General features: G+C 41.1%; 1 protein-coding gene across 2 annotated transcripts in view; it reads left to right on the forward strand.

Moving 5' to 3' along the window:
• LOC127630184 (tumor necrosis factor alpha-induced protein 2-like) overlaps positions 1 to 19,558 on the forward strand; it is a 73,052-nt gene that overhangs the window by 621 nt on the left and 52,873 nt on the right. Inside the window, exon 1 of one of the 2 annotated variants that reach the window (XM_052107657.1) lies at positions 12,120 to 12,248. The exons of the other annotated variant lie outside the window; for it this stretch is intronic. The gene's annotated coding sequence lies outside the window, so the exon portion shown is untranslated. Of the gene's footprint in view, positions 1 to 12,119; positions 12,249 to 19,558 lie in introns of those variants that run through there. 2 annotated transcript variants of the gene reach the window in all.

Genomic DNA, 19,558 nt, shown 5'->3' on the forward strand with positions numbered 1-19,558 from the left:
TCTAATGCTTAATACTAATCTTATATTTTCTGTATATTATAATAGTTCCACTGAATTTTCTGTGGCTTAAAGCTTTTATTAACAAAAGTAATTTTTGTTTATCTTTTGAAAACATTCCTAGACATATCCAAACAAATCAAAGGGATATTCTGGGTTCAATACAAGTTAAGCACAATTAACAGCATTTGTTGCATAATGTTGATTTACACAAAAATTATTTTGGCTCGTCACATCTTTATTTAAAATAATTATGGTTACATTATGGCACTTACAAAGAAAGTGAATGGGGCCAGTTCATAAACATTAAAACACAAAGTATTGCCAAAAAGCGTAAACATTTTACATGTTAGCATGATTTTATTTTAATAATCCCATGTAAAGTTATATTATATATAAACATTTGGTTTTCAGACAATGAAACCCTGTATCCCTGTAATTGGATATACATTTACACAGATAAGGTTAGTAAGCTTATCATAAGTTTACCACACTAAAATCATGTTAAAACATATAATGTTTACATCTTGTTGCTTTACTTTTGAAATGATGTATTTTAGTGTTTATGGGCTGTCCCCATTCACTTCTATTGAAAGTGTACTGTAACTGCAATTTAGCTTTTTTCTGAATTTTTCCAATAATATTTTTTATGGTTATCAACATTATGCCACAAATGCTCTTAATTGAGTTTAACTTACATTTAACCCAGAACATTCCTTTAAAGGAGTAGTGACTTGCCTTCTGCAGAACACAAATTATGATTTTTAGAAGAATATCTCAGCTCTGTAGGTCCATACAATGCAGGTGAATGGGTGCCAAAATTTGGAGTCTCCAAAAAGCATATAAAGGCAGCATAAAAGTAATCCATAAGACTCCAGTGGTTAATTCCATATCTTCTGAAGTGATATGATAGGTGTGGATGAAAACATGTTCAATATTTAAGTAAATTTTTGCTCGATATTCTTTTCCCTGCCCAGTAAGGTGCGTAAGCATGAAGAATGTGAATCACTAAAAACACAAGAAGAAGAATGTGAAAGTGAACGTTAAAGTGGAGCTTGACTGGACAGGGAGGAGAATTTATAGTAAAAATTGACTTAAATATTGATATGTTTCTCACTCACACCTATTATATCACTTCTGAAGACACTGATTTAACCACTAGATTTGTTTGTGTTCTGCTGGGGAAAAAAAATAGTCATACACATCTGGGATGGCATGAGGGTGAGTAATTGATGAGAGAATTAAAATGTTTGGGTGAAGTATTACTTTAATACCCCACTGGAAAACAAACATCTTAAACCAGGTGGTTAGCTGGTCTCCCAGCCTGGCTAAGCTGGTTAGGCTGACCTGTTTTGCTGGTGTTATAGATATTTGGGCTCTTTTCAGCTAAACACCAGCTTGCCCAAGCTGGGAAACCAACTAGATCAGCTTAAACCAGCTAAGACCAGCAAACCACTTTTGGCTGGTTAAAGCTGTAGTATTTGTCTAGCAAGACATACGCTGCCTGGCCAAAATAAATAAGTCGCCATTTGAATTTAAATAAGCAGATACTTAAAGCAGATATTAAATAATGCAGGGTGGAAAGGATAGTGGTGAACCGTCAGTTTTGCGGAAGAAATGTGGATGGAAAAAACCTTGAATGATCATGATCGGTGATCACTAAAACACTTGAAGTCACGTCGTAAAAAATCAGTAGAACTCACGGATGTTTAATAGTGAAAGTAAGATAATTTCCACAGTTTCCTTCAGTTGGTCAGGTCTTGGCTCAGCTACATTATTTGACAATAAAATATCAGCTGAACACCTGAATGTACTGTATGACCAGGTTATTCCATCAATGAATTTTTTCTTCACTGCCGGCATGGGGATATTCCAGGACGACAATGCCAAGATTCATCGGGCTCAAATTGTGAAAGAGTGGTTTCACACATGAATCGGCCACCACAGAGTCCTGACATTAACCCCATTGAAAGTCTTTGGGATGTGCTGGAGAAGACTTTACTGAGTGGTTTGACTCTCCCATCATCAATACAATATCTTGGCCAAAAATTAATGCAACCCAGAAATAAATGTGACGTTGCATAAGGTTGTCGAAACAATGCCACGATGAATGCACGCCATAATCAAAGGCAGTCCAATGAAATATTAGAGTATGGAACTTTTTTGGTCAGGCAGTGTACTTTACATTCATATAGTACACAAAGACAGAATGGCATAACATAATATGCCACAGAATATTATAATCAATATTATATATTGGGAAAACACAAGTCCGAAGTGAGTGATGTAAACAGCCACTCTTGTGCCAAGACTGAACAGACAATTCGGATGTCAGAAAGCACATGTACTGCAATACCACAACATACATAAACCCTGGGAAAACAAACCCATGCCATAATCAATCCCTCCTCACACTACAAATTATGCTTCATGCTGACTGACAACTTCCTCCACAACCCTCATAAATTAGCTTTAACCTAAACCACTCAATGTAAAAGGTTAACCTTGTGGCAATCATCCAGTTTATTCCCCTTAGCAGCTGTCCTTACTGTGGTGGAATGGTGCCAGGATGCTACCAACTAAAATGGGTGCATATTAAGGATAACACCTTGTTCCTCTGCTGGCATTCACAATACTGGACAGTGTCAGTATGGCTGTGTCAGATTGCGTGGTTTAGCCAGGGCTGCAGTTCTAGTGGCATGAAATAGAGCCCTTCTCTCAGTACGGATCCAGAGAGCTTTTCCTGTGGTCCATAGCGGAGCACCATTGCAGGATGCAGGCAGGCTATGATTGGAGCATCCCCTGCTGACCCCTCACTCAGGGACCGGTACGAGGTTGCATAATAGTGGTGACAAACTGGGATGTGAGTACACCACTTTGGGAGAAAGACCAAGAATGGTGTTTTTGTACTAAATTGACAGTGGGATTTTATGGGTAGCATTTAACAGAAATTTAAGCTCCTTGAAAACATGGTTGTTATCACATTACCGCCTCATTTTTGAAACAAACACAAACCACTATACTTGAAAAAACTCAGTTTAAAGGGTTAGTTCATCCAAAAATAAAAATTATCTAATTATTTACTCAATATCATGCCATCCCATATGTGTATGACTTTCTTTATGCTGCTGAACACAAATTAAGATTTTTAGAAGAATATCTCAGTTCTGTAGCTCCATACAATTCAAGTGAATGGTGACCAGACCTTTGAAAGTCAGAAATCACATAAAGGCAGCATAAAAGTAGTCCATACGACTTCAATGTTTTATTATATGTCTTCTGAAGTGATGCTTTTGGTGAGAAACAGATCAATATTTAAATCCTTTTTTACAATAACTCTACACTTATAACTGAGCTGTTTCTCACCCACACTTATCATATCTCTTCTTAAGACATAGATTTAACTTCTGATGTCATATGGATTACTTATATGCTGCATGTATGTGATTTTTGGACAGTCAAATTTCTGGACACCATTCACTTGCACTGTGTGGACCTACAGATCTGAGATATTCTTCTAAAATCTTCATTTGAAAGAAAGTCATACACAGACGTTTGGGATGACACGAGAGTGAGTAAATGATCAGAACATTAACATTTCTGGTAAACCCTTTAACTAAATGGGAAATTGTAGTAAATAAGCATCTCCACAGAGTTTTTGCTGTGATCTGTTGTGTCCATTGCCCAATTTGTTAATTTGCCCAAGAAAAAAAAAAAGTCAAATGTATCTCATTCCAAACCTGAAAAAAATGTAATCATGCATCTCGTTCCAAATCTGAATGAGCCATACATCAGATTTCTGTGGTAAATGTGGCCATTGCACAAGGTTTTCGAATGTACTGCAATACCACAACAAACATAAACCCTGGGAAAACAAACCCATGCCATAATCAATCCCTCCTCACACTACAAATTATGCTTCATGCTGACTGACAACTTCCTCCACAACCCTCATAAATTAGCTTGAACCTAAACCGCTCAATTTAAAATGTTAACCTTGTGACGTCCATCCAGTTTATTCCCCTTGCAGCTGTCCTTACTGCGGTGAAATGGTACCAGGATGCTACCAACTAAAACGGGCGCATATTAGGGATAACCCCTTGTTTCTCCACTAGCATTCACCACACCATTCACCATAAATCTGATGTATGGAAATATATGTTTAACAAATATAATATACAGTACATGTTTGTTCATATATGGTTCATATAAAAAGTTCACAAACTTGTGCATATGTGCAACATATATTTCAAATATATGACATATTATTGCTGTATGTATTTTAAAATATATATTCCCCAATAATAGTGGAATTTATATATATACTGTATATATTTGCCAAAATATATTCACTTTAATATGATATATGTTCATATGTGTACATATATCAGATTTCTGTGTGAGATGTAATGAGATGTTTGGCAAAATGTTCAGGATTTACAGCCTCAGTCCCCATTTACTTTTTTGCATGGAAAAAAATGCAGTTGAAGTGAATTTCGGACTTTCTGTCTTAAATCTCTTCTTGTGTTCCATGGATGTGTTATGTATACCCTGTCTTGTTCCACTGTTGCCCTTTTGTTTACCATTTTTGTCACTTTTGTACTCCTTAGTTTTCACTTTTGTCCCTTTTGTAGCTCCACAGTCTTGTTTTCCCTCATGTTCACTGTTCATTGTTTTCACCTGCCCTTGTTAATTTGCCTTTGGTTTCTGTTAATCTCCTTGTTATCTTGTTTGAGTCCTGTTTGTTCATTGGCCCCTTTGTCCCACATTTATGTATTTAAACCCTGTCTGTTTGTTCAGTCTCTGTCAGTCGTTGTTTGTTAATGGAGGTATGTTGTTAGCCTGGTATGTGTTCTCTGCCTGAGTTCTCTGTTTGTGTTCATCGTGTTTAGTTTTCAGTTTTATGTTTTATTTCCCCATTGAGGGTTGTTCCTTTGTGTTTACTTGTTTATTTAATAAATTCTTAACTGCATTTGGATCCGCATCTCCTCGTCTGCCTCTCTGCTCAAGCGTTACAGAACGACTGAACCAACAATGGATCCAGCAGTTCTCCGGGCAAGCTGCCGCCTCCTGGACCTGAAGCAAGGAAGCCGCCCGGTGGAGGATCACATTGGGGACTTCCTGTACCTGGCGGGCGCCACCGACTTTCCTGACTCCTTCCTGGTGGTGTTTTTCCAGGCTAGCCTGACCGGTTCGCTCCAAGAGCGGTTGCCCACGACGACGCGTGGCTGGACGCTCGGCGAGTTCATGGAGGAGACACTTCTGGTATGCGGCTCGCTGCTTACTGTGGGTGTGGTTGAGGATCCTGCCTCTACTCCCACGGCGGTGACCCTCCAGTCGTCCTTGGCTCGTCCTCTTCCACCTGCCCCACCGGTCAGCGAGCTCGCCCCCACGCCTGTCGTCGTCCATGAGCCAGCACGGTCAACTTCGTCCGCCCAGAGGAGGAAAAGAAGACTGGTTTCCGCCTCCCGGCCCACGCCTGCCCCGGTGAGCGAGCCCACGCTAGCCACGGCCAGCGAGCCTGAGGCCACGCTGACCAGGAACAGTGTCCCAGCTTCGCCAGTCGCATCAGCCCGGAGGAAGAGGAGAAGGGGAAAGGTCTCTCCTCCGCCTGCCGCAGCCCGTGCCCTAAACCCCTCTTGGCTCTGCTCTCAGCGCCCAGCGAACCCAAACTGGCGCATACCACGGTAACCCAGCCAGTGCCTGTCGCCTCAGAGGTCAATGAGCCAGCGCCTGTAGCCTCGACCGTCCCTGAGCCAATGCCTGTAGCCTCGACCGTCCCTGAGCCAGTGCCAGTAGCCGTAACCGTCCCAGTGCCAGTAGCCGTAGCCGTCCCAGTGCCAGTAGCCGTAACCGTCCCAGAGCCAGTGCCTGAAGCCTCGACCGTCCCAGAGCCAGTGCCTGAAGCCTCGACCGTCCCAGAGCCAGTGCCTGAAGCCTCGACCGTCCCAGAGCCAGTGCCTGAAGCCTCGACCGTCCCAGAGCCAGTGCCTGAAGCCTCGACCGTCCCAGAGCCAGTGCCTGAAGCCTCGACCGTCCCAGAGCCAGTGCCTGAAGCCTCGACCGTCCCAGAGCCAGTGCCTGAAGCCTCGACCGTCCCAGAGCCAGTGCCTGAAGCCTCGACCGTCCCAGAGCCAGTGCCTGAAGCCTCGACCGTCCCAGAGCCAGTGCCTGAAGCCTCGACCGTCCCAGAGCCAGTGCCTGAAGCCTCGACCGTCCCAGAGCCAGTGCCTGAAGCCTCGACCGTCCCAGAGCCAGTGCCTGAAGCCTCGACCGTCCCAGAGCCAGTGCCTGAAGCCTCGACCGTCCCAGAGCCAGTGCCTGAAGCCTCGACCGTCCCAGAGCCAGTGCCTGAAGCCTCGACCGTCCCAGAGCCAGTGCCTGAAGCCTCGACCGTCCCAGAGCCAGTGCCTGAAGCCGTAACCGTCCCAGTGCCAGTAGCCGTAACCGTCCCAGTGCCAGTAGCCGTAACCGTCCCAGTGCCAGTGCCTGAAGCCTCGACCGTCCCAGAGCCAGTGCCTGAAGCCTCGACCGTCCCAGAGCCAGTGCCTGAAGCCTCGACCGTCCCAGAGCCAGTGCCTGAAGCCTCGACCGTCCCAGAGCCAGTGCCTGAAGCCTCGACCGTCCCAGAGCCAGTGCCTGAAGCCTCGACCGTCCCAGAGCCAGTGCCTGAAGCCTCGACCGTCCCAGAGCCAGTGCCTGAAGCCTCGACCGTCCCAGAGCCAGTGCCTGAAGCCTCGACCGTCCCAGAGCCAGTGCCTGAAGCCTCGACCGTCCAAGAGCCAGCGCCTCTCGAGCCTTCCAGAGCTCCGCCTTCCCAGCTTTCCAGAGCTCCGCCTTCCGAGCTTCCTGAGCCTTCCAGGGCTCCGCCCCTCAAGCCTCTCGAGCCTTCCAGGGCTCCGCCTCCAGAAGCTCCCGAGCCTCCTACGGCTCTGCCTCCCGAGCCTCCTATGGCTCTGCCTCCCGAGCCTCCTACGGCTCTGCCTCCCGAGCCTCCTACGGCTCTGCCTCCCGAGCCTCCTACGGCTCTGCCTCCCGAGCCTCCTTCGGCTCTGCCTCCCGAGCCTCCTACGGCTCTGCCTCCCGAGCCTCCTACGGCTCTGCCTCCCGAGCCTCCTACGGCTCCGCCTCCAGAGACCCCAAAACCTTCCAGGTCTCCGCTCCTAAAGCCTCCTACGGTGCCGCCTACCTCGGATCCGCCTCCTGAGCCTCCCTCAGCTCCGCCTTCTGAGCCTTCTAAGCCATCACCTCCCTCGGCTTCGCCTCCCGAGCCTCCCTTGCCTCCGCCTCAGAGGTCCTCCTTGGCTCCGCCGGCCTCCCCAGTGGCCACTCCTCCTCCCAGGTCCCCTGAACCGGCCCTTGGCCCACGGCCCCCTCCCAGGCCCCCTGAACCGGCCCTTGCCTTATGGCCAGCCCCCGGGCCATCTAAACCTGTCCCTGCCCGGTCAATACCACCCCGGCCTCCTAATCCTGTCCCTTTGTGCCCCCGTGGACTGCCTAATTGCCCCTTGTGCCCCCATGGACTGTCTCATCTCCCTTTGTGCCCCCGTGGACTGTCTCATTTCCCCTCGTGGCCCCCCTTGAGCTTCCTGCCTGCCCTCTGTGCCCCTTGGACTGCCTCCTTGTTCTTGTGCCCCCCCTGGTCTGTCTGTCTGCCCCCGGTGCCATCATTTTGTTTTCTGTGGGTTTTCTGTCTTTTTGTCTTGGGTTTTTAGGATCGTCTGGAAGCCGATCCTTTTGAGGGGGGGGGGGCTCTGTTATGTATACCCTGTCTTGTTCCACTGTTGCCCTTTTGTTTACCATTTTTGTCCCTTTTGTAGCTCCACAGTCTTGTTTTCCCTCGTGTTCATTGTTTTCACCTGCCCTTGTTAATTTGCCTTTGGTTTCTGTTAGTCTCCTTGTTATCTTGTTTGAGTCCTGTTTGTTCATTGGCCCCTTTGTCCCACATTTATGTATTTAAACCCTGTCTGTTTGTTCAGTCTCTGTCAGTCGTTGTTTGTTAATGGAGGTATGTTGTTAGCCTGGTATGTGTTCCCTGCCTGAGTTCTCTGTTTGTGTTCATCGTGTTTAGTTTTCAGTTTTATGTTTTATTTCCCCATTGAGGGTTGTTCCTTTGTTTACTTGTTGTTTATTTAATAAATTCTTAACTGCATTTGGATCCGCATCTCCTCGTCTGCCTCTCTGCTCAAGCGTTACAGGATGAAAGAAAGTCATGTGGGTTTGGAACAACATGAGGGTGAGTTCATTTTGGAAGATCTATACCTTTAAAAACAACTTTGTCAGACACCGGGATATTAACTAGAGATTAACAATGTTTTCAAGCTATTACCTTTATATATATTCAAGTCAATAGTGTGATTTAAATAAAGCATGTTAAGATTTCATGTGAGGACATGGAATACAAATTTTACAAGAATCAATCTGAAAAACAAGCAAAATTTTACCTTCAAACCAACTATGAGTCAGAATGTCCTCCTGACCCACTTGGGGTGTTGGGAAAGATTTGAAACTATGCCAAGGTGAACTTTATGGGCAGAGCAAGAGCAAAAGATGCACCAGTAAACACACAACAATTTCAAAGTTAATGTTATGCAGTACTATTTCCTGCTGCTCAAGCCAAATATTCACCCCAGTTTGGAGCTTCTTTCTCAATACAGTCCCTCTTTATTCTGTGCTTGTCTTAGATGTGGCGCCAGTTGTAGTTTCCTGATGCTCTTTTTGCCCCATGACAATCAACTGAAACAAAAGTGTGATGTCCTTGTTCTGTTTCAACTCTGATAGATGCAGCATGCAGCTTATAATTGATTATCATGTAGGTCAAAGTGGACATGGGAAAGTATGTCTGGAAGATAAGTGAGCTGCAAAAGCAAAATATACTGTTTGCAAATTCTGACCTTCACTAAAATATAAAGCAATAATGTATGGTTTATGCAAAAGGCAAGACATCTTGTGATAACATGCCTTAAACATTCTCCTTTTGCAAGCATGGGAGAGCTTGTCAGGCTTGTTGATTAATGCATCTATAACACCTTTGTGATCACGGCTCTTATTTGTATAATCTTCATGAAGATTACTCATATAAAGAGAGAAGTTATAGTTTTTGACCTCTATGAATGTCCCTGAGGCTGTAAGTCTTGCTGATGGGAGGGGTGACTCATGTGAATCCTTTGTTTATGCATCAGCGAATAAGCTTTTTTTTTTTTCTTTTGCTGTTTATGATATTATTGAAGGAAACAGATTTCGTAATGCAAATGGGCTGCCAAGATTCCTAAGAAAACAATAGTTTGGAGAGACACACACTCCTCCAATGTACTTAATTTATTTTTTATTTAGATCCTATTCAATTGTAGTGTGCTCTCATGATGCCCTCCAGAGAAATTTCTTTTGTTTTTCAGCACAAATGATGCACATATGTCCGACTTCCCATTGGCACGCATGCGGCCTGAATGTTTTGTGAAAACTGAAATGTTAACTAAGGGGAGAAACATAATAAGAGTTCTGAGATCACAAGTTAATTAAAAGTACCCAAGAACAAATCCACTTCTCCGTTTATGGTATTTTCAAACTGGAGGATGTCATTAACTCAGTAGTTATTAATGATCACAATATAATGATGAAGGTTTCGTAAATGGACAGAGTTTTTCTTTTACACCCCGGTTGTGTCACACAGGGTAAGAACACTTGTATTTCATATTGGCTATAACATGATTGCATAGAAAATTATATATTATATATCAATGTTTGTTGCATATAAGATACTTTTATATTGCACAAAGAAACAATTATAGATACATTTTAACATATAAAATGTTATTAATTTAGTACATTTTAATTAATAAACTTGTATCCTAAACAGAACACATGTATGTACAGTACATAGACTATTACATTACTGCATAAAAAACTATATATTGTATATTAATGGTTATTGTATATACAGTAATTTTATATTGCACAAAGAAAATATATATATATATAAATAAATTTTATTTAATGAATAATTTAATTAATACAATTACATCCTATTGGCTATACTGCATTACTGTATATTGCATATTGCATATATGTATATGCAATAATTATATGTTGCACAAAGAAAAACATTAATGTATTTTAATTCATATCATTTTCTGTAATTTAATTAATTTTCCATCCATCTTCAACCGCTTATCCGAAGTCGGTTCGCGGGGGCAGCTGCTTCAGCAGGGGGCCCCAAACTTCCCTATCCCGAGCCACGTTAACCAGCTCTGACTGGGCGACCCCGAGGCGTTCCCAGGCCAGTGTGGAGATGTAATCTCTCCACCTAGTCCTGGGTCTTCCCCGAGGCCTCCTCCCAGCTGGACGTGCCTGAAACACCTCCCTAGGGAGGCGGCCAGGGGGCATCCTTACCAGATGCCCAAACCACCTCAACTGACTCCTTTCAATGCAAAGGAGCAGCGGCTCTACTCCGAGCTCCTCACGGATGACTGAGCTCCTCACCCTATCTCTAAGGGAGAAGCCCGCCACCCTTCTGAGGAAGCCCATTTCGGCCGCTTGTACTCGCGACCTAGTTCTTTCGGTCATGACCCAACCTTCATGACCATAGGTGAGGGTAGGAACAAAAATTGACCGGTAGATCGAGAGCTTTGCCTTTCGGCTCAGCTCTCTTTTCGTGACAACGGTGCGATAGAGCGAGTGCAATACCGCCCCTGCTGCCCCGACTCTCCGGCCAACCTCCCGCTCCATTGTCCCTCACTCGTGAACAAGACCCCGAGGTACTTGAACTCCTTCACTTGGGGCAAAACCTCATTCCCTACCTGGAGTACGCACTCCATCGGTTTCCTGCTGAGAACCATGGCCTCAGATTTAGAGGTGCTAATCCTCATCCCAGCTGCTTCACACTCGACTGCCAAGCTGATCCAGTGAGAGCTGAAGGTCACGGACCGATGATGACATGAAGACAACATCATCTGCAAAAAGCAGCGATGAGATCCCCAGCCCACCGAACCGCACACCTTCCCCACCCCGACTACGCCTCGATATCCTGTCCATGAATATCACAAACAGGATTGGTGACAAAGTGCAGCCTTGGCGGAGACCAACCCCACATGGAATGAACTTCGACTTTGTGCCGAGGACCGGACACAGCCCTCGCTTTGGACGTACAGGGATTGGATCGCCCTAAGAAGGGACCCCCCCACCCCGTACTCCCACAGCACCTCCCACAGTCTCTCCCGGGGGACCCGGTCATACGCCTTCTCCAGATCCACAAAACACATGTAGACCGGATGGGCATACTCCCAGGCCCCCTCCAGGATCCTTGCGAGAGTAAAGATCTGGTCCGTCATTCCACGGCCAGGACGAAAACCGCATTGTTCCTCTTCAATCTGAGGTTCGACAATCGGCCGAACCCTCCTCAATCGGCCGAACCCTGTAATAAAATTACATCCTAACAGAACACTTGTATAGCACAGTCTACTACATTATTACAAACAAAACCATGTTATTTTTGTCAATATTTAATAATTATACAATATACAATAATTATATATTGTGCAAAGAAAAAACAGATAATATTAATTCTAAATCAATAAACTTACATAATAACACTTGCATGACACATAGGCTAATACAATATTGCATATTCCATAGAACTATATGTATATACAAAAACATATATTGCACAAAGATAAAAATTAATATATTTTTAATAATACAATTTTCAATTATTTAATTAATTAGAATAATTGTAATTAATAAAGCACTTGTGTAGCACAATCTTATACATTATTATTATTACATAAAAAACGATGTATTTGTCAGTGTTTAATATAAATTAATTATATAATAATTAGAATAAATATATATATAATTTATTATTAAAACGTATTAATAGAAAATTACATTTAAAATGTACAAGATTTAATTATTGAAATAATTATTTATTAATTATTAGAATCAGTTATTAGAAAATACTTTAAAAATAAAAATGAATCCTTTTAAGTATTTTCATTGTTTTTGATGGCTTTTGTGATTCAGTTTACTAACCCTTGAGTATCTGCAGCTGATCGTGCGTATCTCTTGGACCAGCCCACCAAACTAAAAGTAAAAGTCCTCACGAGGCTGTTCTGTCATTTGCTGCACTACGCACACTGGGTTGGCAAAGCCTTGGCATTGATGACTGGGACTTTGCGCAAAAGTTAATTGAAAACATATTATTTAATTAGTTTTTCTTTTCGTTCCAGACACGATGCCAGATCACCATGGGCTCCGTAAGTTTTTAAATTGCCCTCTTTGTTATCAAGTGCTGAAGCTTTTTGCTTTCTCATGAAATCTATGACTATCACTGGGTTTCCATCCTAAATGTTTCGCAGTTTTAAGCGCATATATACAAAATCGTTGCTCGTTTCCATTTAACGCGCCATGCGCATTATTTTAAAGGAGCCCACCTTGGCATGAGGGGAGACTTGTATGCGGAATAAGAGCAAGTTTAAATCGTTTTATTAAATGCCGCGGAATGAGTGTAAAATCTCCTGTAATGAGGGCGGAAGTGGCTGGTAGCGCCCGCGCACAAAACTGTTCTGGCTGATTGCGAGGACCACTTGTGTCTGAAACACTTCTGAATGTCACGGGCTGTGTTCAAAGAAGTGTGTGCCGATGTCTGAGCTCTCGTTTGGCTCTCACACACCAATACCAATCTAAGAGCGGATTGCCATCGCGCTTTATGTGCATAAACACGTCATCGTTATGCGAATAAACTGTTTCCATCACCTTAATGCATGTTATGACTTATGCGAAACTATTGAAAATCTACCTAGCGCATGAACGTTTAAGCGAATTTACATTATTTTATGCGCATATCAAGCGCTTCCATTCAAGATTTCTTATACGCAATTTCAAAATGCGCATAAAAATAGCCGGATGGAAACCCTGCATATGTGAACCATTGAAAAGACTCAAAAGTGCAGTAATGAGCTGTTTTTAGTGATCTGTCTGTGCACGTTTGGTTTAGGTCTCTGCATTGTTCAGACTTTTGTTCAAATGAATGAAATGCGGGGATATAGTATTAGGCTACTGTGTGGACTATTTCTCAAGAATTTAAGAGAATTAAAGGGAAACAAGGATCGAACACTTGTATAACGCTTGCAGTTGTTGCAATGGACAGGGATTTGCTGCTCTTTAACTCAATCTGTGAAACCAATCTTATTCTAGATCTCAAATGGGATATTTTAAACTGAAAACAATAATTGTGAGTCCGACCTGATCAGCAGTGTCCTTTCTGTCCTTCAGTATAATCATTCTTTAAATCAGTCTCTGGTTCCTTCTCACATGACGATGCAAGCAATCCTAAATTCTAGCCTTTTCTAAACTAGCTGACTTTATACTTTTTCGTTTCTACTTTTTAAGTAAAAACCTTTTCCTTCCTGTCAGAAAGAAAAGATTCCAGCGTCATTCACAGAAAATCTTAGTCAGTAACGTAAATATTTCGTTTTACTTCGACTCTGGTAGATTTGTTTCACTTGTTTTGACTATAAAAACTCTGCCAGTGCAGTAAGACAAAATACACATGTTAAAACTACATTCTCTGAAAAACCTAAATATCTTGTTCAGTGTTGTTTCTCCAAAAAAAAATTACATATTTTTTTGATATTTTTACAGGAAAACGATACAAAAATTATTATGAAGAATACGATTTTTGCCCTAATATCAAAGGTCTTAGAAGAAATTATGATCCAACGTGAATTGTCTTGATAAAAATATGATGGTGTCTGGTAACATGTAAAATGGCTGGAAAAAGCATTTTAGCTTAGTGTAAAGATGACAATTTACACAAGGTTTATTTCTATTTCTTCTGCTCCAAACTTCATCTTACTTCTCTGTCTGCCCGTATGACTAACACATCATAAGAAAGTGTTTCACAGCTGCTCAAATGCACTTTGGATCACACAATTTATATGAATAAATGTTTTCCATCTGAAAGGACTAAATATTAAATGAAACAAATAACAATAAAATGCAAAGTAATCTCTTCAGTAATCAAAATACTTTTAGAATGTAACTGTATTCTAATTACCAATTATTTAAATTGGAACTGTAGTGGAATAAAGTGACTTATATTTTGTATTTTAAATATGTATTTCGTTACTCCCCAACCCTGTATATATGATTGACCTCCTGGTGCACAGTTAAAGATTTACTCGCACCATACGCAAGAGAAAGATAAAATGTCCTGGAAATGCACAAGCATTTATAGCAGGGCATATTCCAATGTCAAGATGGTTGACTGAGATATGCTAATGTTGGCAATGTCAAAACAAGTATTCTGACCTTGCAGCACCCATATAATGGTTTGATTGTCTTGGGTCATCTGTAATATGGTTGTGGTGAATGATGGCTTGAGGGACATTTTTATCACTTCTTTCCTGAATTCTAATCCGTCTCTCTATCTATCTATCTATCTATCTATCTATCTATCTATCTATCTGGATTAGATGGAAAGAGTATATATAGTATGTTATATCTAAAGTCATTTATGTTTTCAAATGTATTCCACCTTCCACCAGAATTTACTTAAGTTATTTATAATTCTAGGCCCCCACAGAGCTCCATGAAAATGTGCTTCACTGGACCTGTTCTAGATCACGTGCTTCCGTATTACCCCATAACTTTGGGAGCACTTAAACCTCGCCTTGGGGAAAGTCATACTGAGGTTGTATTGAGTTCTCGCCAACATACCAGCTCTTTTCCTTTAACCAGAGCCACATCTTAATATGTCACATATTAAGAACAGTCTTACCCATTTTTCAGTGTAACTCATTGCCCATCTCTTCTAAGAGACAAGATGACTAGACTTTGAACCTAACTGGCACCCTCCACCACTGTGGTACAGTGTGTAGTTCAGCATAATTTTGAAATATAAGTATAGGTGAGAAGGATTATGAATACTTGACTAAGACTAAGCAGATGTGTTTAAGATTCCTCAAATTGTGATTTTGGCATCCTCTATCTAGTTCATTTTAAGAAGTTGTCTTTCTCTGATACTAACCAAAAGATCCCAAAAGTACCATGGTAAAACCTTGTTTTTATTTATTTATTTTTTTACATGGCACAATGGTAACATGGTTTTTAAGCATGTTCTATGTTATTTCTTCAGTGTTTGACCATGTAACTTGAAAATGTTATAGTTTTTGGACATGTACCATGTTAATATTATGTTTTTTGGACATTTACTATAGTAATAGGGTAATATCATGGTTTTTGAACATGTACCGTGGTGATTTCATGGTTTGTGGATATGTACCATGGTAATATGATTGTTTTTGGACATGTAGCATTGTCATTCCATATTTTAATGGACATGTGCAATGGTAATACCATATTTGTTTTTACATGTACCATGGTAATACCATATTTTTTTTAATACCATGATTTTGGACATGTAACATGGGAATCCATATGGATTCCCATGTTACATGTCCAATAAAATACAGTATTACCATGTGTGTGTGTGTGTGTGTGTGTGTGTGTGTGTGTGTGTGTGTGTGTATATATATGATATATATATATATATATATATATATGTATAGTCTATATCTCACCATGGTAATACCATGGTTTTGGACATGTTATACCATGGTAATATCATGTTTTTTTTTTTTTTATATGTACCATGGTAAAACTAAATTATTTGGATACACAATGGTATATAATGGTAAATAGCATGTATCATGGACATGGTTAACTTTGATGTACCTTGAAGTGCCACGTAAATACATGGTAATTATTAATTTAGCTAATCATTCATTCACTTGGTATATATATCAAAGTACCATGATGTTACCCTCTTATACAATCACTGTACCATCACACTGCCATAGTACTTTTTTGTTGTAGTGGCACCACCCATCTAGTTTAAAATATGCTCCTCTGCCTGATGGTGACCTCTCTGTACATTTTATCCTGTAAACAAATACAAATGGCATTGCATTAGTGCAGGGGACCTGTCCCTTTTGTCCCCTACCTGTATGAGACAGGAAGAGGAGTTGGTCTGGGAAAGCGGTAATATGGCTTTTATATCTCACCCAATGATCTAACCCTACGTTCCATATTATCTTCACTGTAAGGTTTATAATTAGAGCTTCAATTTCAGTGGGAACATAATGCAGATGGATAGTAAATGTGGGGAAGGAGTGAGGTTTGTGACTTTTAGAAAATATTTTCAATATCAGAAACTGTCAGAATTGTTTCTTAATGACTTATTAGCCTAGCCCGTTAAGCCACTATTAAACACGTTTATGGGTACATTTATAACTTACCATCCCCTTCGCAATCTCTCCATCAGCTATGTAAGTTTCCTTGTCTAATAATTACCAGTGTTGGGTAACATTACTTTTAAAAGTAACTCATTAGAATAATGCATTACTCTTTTAAAAAGTAACAAAATTATTTGAAAAGTTACTTTTTATGGAAAGTAAATGGTGTTAAGTTTCTCACAGCCACTTTCTCTTCTGCTATGCAATGCATTCCATACAAATAAGCCATGCATTGCATACAAGAGACATTACTGGTCATGCTAGCTACTGTACAAAACTCATGTTGTTTTGCCATAATAAACAAACAGATATTTAGAAAGTCTACAATCAGAAGGCATTCACATCATATTTATTATAAAGAATCAATAACATGAATATGCATGATTTGTTTTTCCATTGAAATGGCAGCCAGTATGAATAATGAAGAATAACCACTGTCTTACCTAAAGCAGCAAAGTCCAACACTTGAACCTGCATCATATCTGTCATCATGTGCTGTGCCCAATGACAATGTCAGAGTCAACTTAAGATGTTTTTCAAAAGTCAGGATAAAATTCAGTGGAGAATACCAGTCTAACATGTTCAAGGAATAAGTCTGATGAATAGATTAATATTTTTCACTTAAGTCATGTCAGTGCATGCTTGTTTTGAGTCGATCCACGGTGCATATGGACGCCACTGGCTGATCGCAAACAACTTCAAACGCGCATATTGATACATCTTGAAAGGAATTGTTTTTAATGATACCAAATTGTCATAAAAATGGTTTGTTTCACAAATCAAACTACTTGTTTATTATAAAACAAAAATGTAGAATCCTTTTAGAAATGAAGGCGGAGATGATCGGTTGCATAAGTCATTTCACCCTGTATATCACACCATGGCCAGTGGAAGGCTAGTCTTATAATCCCTAAACTTGTTTACTGATTTATTTAATGCAGTGTGAACACATGAATCAATCGCATTTCACTCAGCCGAATGTTGAATGTTAAATGCTTTAAAGCTGATCAGTTTGAGTGCAAACTGATCCTAGATTATTGGTTATGACAGCTTTAAAACAAAGCAATTCAGAGGCACATTTCTTAACTCTCGTTTTGACTGTCATGAGGCAAAGTTTTTGACGGCTGCACATGCAAGCTCCAGCACACAACAAATCCACCGCAGCAAATAATGAGTACAACTGGATTCCACCGACGCGTTCAGATTTACATTCCTTTACCAGCAATATTTTGCAGTTAGTAAAACATGTATCTCAAGGTGGGCTAAAAGAAGGCTTAATGTGCTCTATGCATCTCTGGTAGGGAAGCCTCACACTCTCTAGAACTACAATGCCCATCATGCACTACGTCTCCCCCTCGAAGTTTACACTTTTTTCTCGCAATACAGGGAAAGGAGAGGTGTACAAAATCAGCGCGTTACTTAATTTAAACAACAATAGGGGCTTTCTAGGAATTTAATGCCTGTTGGCAGTTACACACTGAAATTAATTTTCAGCTCCAACTTTTGTATGGAACATGACTTTGATCTCGGTAACATGTTGTGTAAATGTAATTTTAGATTTTTTGTTTAAAAAAGCTATTATAAAAATGCCAGAATGCAGTTTTTATTGAAAGGGAAACTGGCTACTGTTGTAAAATTAACCTTACAGGTGAAACTCGAAAAATTAGAATATCGTGCAAAAGTTCATTAATTTCAGTAATTCAACTTAAAAGGTGAAACTAATATATTATATAGGCTCATTACAAGCAAAGTAAGATATTTCAAGCCTTTATTTGATATAATTTTGATGATTATGGCTTATGAAAACCCCAAATTCAGAATCTCAGAAAATTAGAATATTGTGAAAAGGTTCAGTATTGTAGGCTCAAAGTGTCACACTCTAATCAGCTAAACACCTGCAAAGGGTTCCTGAGCCTTTAAATGGTCTCTCAGTCTGGTTCAGTTGAATTCACAATCATGGGGAAGACTGCTGACCTGACAGTTGTGCAGAAAACCATCATTGACACCCTCCACAAGGAGGGAAAGCCTCAAAAGGTAATTGCAAAAGAAGTTGGATGTTCTCAAAGTGCTGTATCAAAGCACATTAATAGAAAGTTAAGTGGAAGGGAAAAGTGTGGAAGGAAAAAGGTGCACAAGCAGCAGGGATGACCGTAGCCTGGAGAGGATTGTCAGGAAAAGGCCATTCAAATGTGTGGGGAGCTTCACAAGGAGTGGACTGAGGCTGGAGTTACTGCATCAAGAGCCACCACACACAGACGGGTCCTGGAAATGGGCTTCAAATGTCAAACGTCTTACCTGGGCTAAAGAAAAAAAGAACTGGTCTGTTGCTCAGTGGTCCAAAGTCCTCTTTTCTGATGAGAGCAAATTTTGCATCTCATTTGGAAACCAAGGTCCCAGAGTCTGGAGGAAGAATGGAGAGGCACACAATCCAAGATGCTTGATGTCCAGTGTGAAGTTTCCACAGTCTGTGTTGGTTTGGGGAGCCATGTCATCGGCTGGTGTTGGTCCACTGTGCTTTATTAAGTCCAGAGTCAACGCAGCCGTCTACCGGGACATTTTAGAGCACTTCGTGCTTCCTTCAGCAGACAAGCTTTATGGAGATGCTGACTTCATTTTCCAGCAGGACTTGGCACCTGCCCACACTGCCAAAAGTACCAAAACCTGGTTCAATGACCATGGTATTACTGTGCTTGATTGGCCAGCAAACTCGCCTGACCTGAACCCCATAGAGAATCTATGGGGCATTGCCAAGAAAGATGAGAGACATGAGCAAAGAGCTGAAGGCTGCTATTGAAGCATCTTGGTCTTCCATAACACCTCAGCAGTGCCACAGGCTGATAGCATCCATGCCACGCCGCATTGAGGCAGTAATTAATGCAAAAGGGGCCCAAACCAAGTACTGAGTACATATGCATGATTATACTTTTCAGAGGGCTGACATTTCTGTATTTAAAATCCTTTTTTTTGATTGATTTCATGTAATATTCTAATTTTCTGAGATTCTGAATTTGGGGTTTTCATAAGCTGTAGGCTATAATCATCAAAATTATATCAAATAAAGGCTTGAAATATCTTACTTTGCTTGTAATGAGTCTATATAATATATTAGTTTCACCTTTTAAGTTGAATTACTCAAATTAATGAGCTTTTGCACGATATTCTAATTTTTCGAGTTTCACCTGTAAGTAAATTATTAATTGTAGGTATGAGCATAGTTTCCCTCTGTTACGAACCCACATACCCCAGCCCACAAATAAGCAAGTCGGAAG

This window comes from Xyrauchen texanus, chromosome 36 (genome assembly GCF_025860055.1).
Source record: "Xyrauchen texanus isolate HMW12.3.18 chromosome 36, RBS_HiC_50CHRs, whole genome shotgun sequence".
NCBI lineage: Eukaryota > Metazoa > Chordata > Actinopteri > Cypriniformes > Catostomidae > Xyrauchen > Xyrauchen texanus.